The 2,905-nt window shown below is 42.2% G+C and overlaps 1 non-coding gene across 1 annotated transcript; it reads left to right on the forward strand.

Annotated features, from left to right (window-relative positions):
- Positions 1-1,811: 1,811 nt before the first annotated feature.
- LOC118486157 lies at positions 1,812-1,917 on the forward strand. The gene has a single exon (XR_004878013.1). It is a non-coding gene; the product is annotated as a small nucleolar RNA R71 (small nucleolar RNA).
- The last annotated feature ends 988 nt before the right edge of the window (positions 1,918-2,905 follow it).

Genomic DNA, 2,905 nt, shown 5'->3' on the forward strand with positions numbered 1-2,905 from the left:
CAGAAAAATCACACAAACAAACTTCCATACCATCCTCCTCATACTCATGCGGGTTGCATCCTTCAACTAAATCTGCCATGAAACACTCATCAACACCATTAGCATTAGAATTGTTAGTGAAAACATTCAAACGCATTTTTCGATTTCCAAAAGTCATATCGACTGTACCAAATCTACAATCGATAACAGCATGCGCGGTGCTCAAAAATGGCCGACCCAAAATTACATTTTGTTGTTGTTTTGGGTCCGTGGACGAGTAGTCCAAAACTAGGAAGTCAACCGGGTAATAAAACTCATCAATTTTAACAATTACATTTTGAACCATCCCCCGGGGTAACTTATGAGACAAATCGGCCAAAACAACCGTTGTCTCTACCCTTGCTAACAGACCAAAATCATATTTGTCATATAAGCCCCCCGGTAAAATGCTAACCCCGGCTCCAAGATCTAGCAACGCCTTTGCCATTTGAAAATTACCCACTTGAATGTTAATTAATGGCGTGCCCAGGTCTTGGAGCTTAGGAGGAAGCTCCCCATTCAAAACTACGCTTACTTTACCGGTCAAGTCTACCCGCTTAGGCATCTTTTTCTTTTGTTGTCGTTTTTGTGTACACAATTCCTTAAGAAATTTAGCATAAGCGGGTACTTGTTTTATTGCATCAAGAAGCGGAAGATTGATTTTAACCTATTTAAAAACCTCCCACATTTCCTCTTTTTGAGGTCCCCGTTTTGAAATAAATTTTTTTCTACCCGGATCCAATAAAGCCGAAGGAAATGGTACTTCACTAGATCCCTCACCCTCATTTACCTTTTCTTTTTCTTTATTAACTTCGGGTTTTTCAAAATTGGGTTTTTTAGAAGAAACAATGGGTGGTTCATTTTCTTCCTCACTATCTTGACCCGTTATATCCTCAACCACCCCATCAACCAAATCCGTTGAAGGATTGGTTTTGTACTCTTTCCCACTTCTCAAAACACTTACATGGTGAATATTAACATTATTACCTCTTGAAGTACTATGAGACGGGTTTACCTTAGTGTCGCTTGGTAATTGACCTTTGCTTTTCTTCAATTCGGACACTTTGGTTGCAAGTTGACCCATTTGGGTGGTCAAAGTTTGAATTGCTTTGTCTCGGGCCTCATCCTTTTGTATGCGAGCGTCATCCATTTGGTTCCTCTTTTGCATTTCCGCTTGCATGCTCTTCAACATTTCCATCATTTCATTTCCACCCGAGGACCCCCCCTTGTTCTTGACCCGTTTGATATTGCCTTTGGTATCCTTGGTTGTTCCCACCTCGATATCCACTTTGGTTATTGTAAGGTTGGCGTGAACCATAATTACCTTGGTTACCTTGGAAATTCGGGTTTGCTTGATTCGAAGGGTTCCCATAACGAAAGTTTGGGTGGTTCCTCAACCCGGGGTGGTAAGTGTTAGAATTCATGTTGAAGTTTCTACCACCCCCTCCTTGACCTTGTAACACATTCACCTCCTCATATTGCCCATCCACCATTCCTTGGCAATTTTCAGCCGCATGACCTATTTCATTACAAATAGCACAAACATCATAAATTTGGTTAGAAGTTTGTACATTAACATCATCAACCGCATGCACTTGTGTTCGAGTAACGGCCGGTCGTGCTCTCCTTGATGCTTGGGCTTTTCTCTTTGAGGTAATGGCCATTTGTTCCAAAAACTCCCAATCATCATTCTCATAATTGGTGCCAAAAGTCCCATTTGTGATGGAATTAAATCACGTGCATCTTCGGCACACAACCCTTCATGGAAGGCATTCATCAACTCCCAAAGCTCAATTCCATGGTGCGGACAATTTTTGATCATCATATTAAAGCGCTCGAAGGCTTCATGGAACATTTCACCTTGTTGTTGTTGGAAACTCCTCAACCCCTTCCTAGCATCATTGGTCTTTTGGGCGGTATAGAATTCATCTAGGAAAATTTGTTGCATTTCCCCCCAAGTGTAAATAGATGCCGAAGGCAAAGTGTAGAACCACTTCTTTGCCTTATCTTCCAAGGAGAATTTAAACAAAACCAACTTCACATCATCGGCTGAAAAACCTTGACTCCCAAGAGTGTTACAAATTGAGTCATAGGCCTCCAAATGAAAATAAGGTTCCTCCGTTGCTAGACCCTTATATTTCGGCAAACTTTGTAAGGAATTAGTCCTTACTTCAAAGGTTCTTCCTTGGTTGTTATGAGGAATAACCATCGGTGAAGGATTGTGAGTAATCACCGGCCTAAAATGCGCTTCAATACCCCTCGCATGCTCTCTAAGATGCCTCCTTGGTACACCAAACCTACCCCTTGGACAAACTCCCATTGGTCTTGGTATATGCCCTTGTGGTACATTTGGTTGTTGAAATTGTTGTTGTGGCATGGGTGGGTTTTGAATTGGCCTTTGGAATTGTTGTTGAACATTCGGTGGACGAACTTGTTGCAATGGTACCGGACATTGCAATTGTGGCCCTTGTGGCCTCGGCCTCACATGTTGAGGTATAAGTTGTTGTTGTTGCACTCCACCAACATTTGGAATCACTTGCATTTGGCCTTGCATATAACCGAATTCCCCTTGATCTCCATCACCCCCATAAGCATACCCGTCTTCATCAAAACCCTCAAACTCCTCAAATCCTTCATCATACCCATCTCCTTGAATTCCCGAAGATTGCCCAAATGGAAGAGTCGAGTATTGGAAACCGACTGGTTTGATGGTCAAAACGATGTAGCATGGACAATGGTCGAGTTTGGTGCTATGGTATGGCTTGAATATGATGGACCCGCACCCAGGAAGAAATGAGATAATGGTGGTATAGTAGTGGAAGGATTGAAGGTAATAGTTGGTTCTTCTTGAGTAGTAATGGGTTGTGTGGTGTTGGTTGGTGTGACA

The sequence above is a fragment of the Helianthus annuus genome, chromosome 13, assembly GCF_002127325.2.
Source record: "Helianthus annuus cultivar XRQ/B chromosome 13, HanXRQr2.0-SUNRISE, whole genome shotgun sequence".
Taxonomy (NCBI): Eukaryota; Viridiplantae; Streptophyta; class Magnoliopsida; order Asterales; family Asteraceae; genus Helianthus; species Helianthus annuus.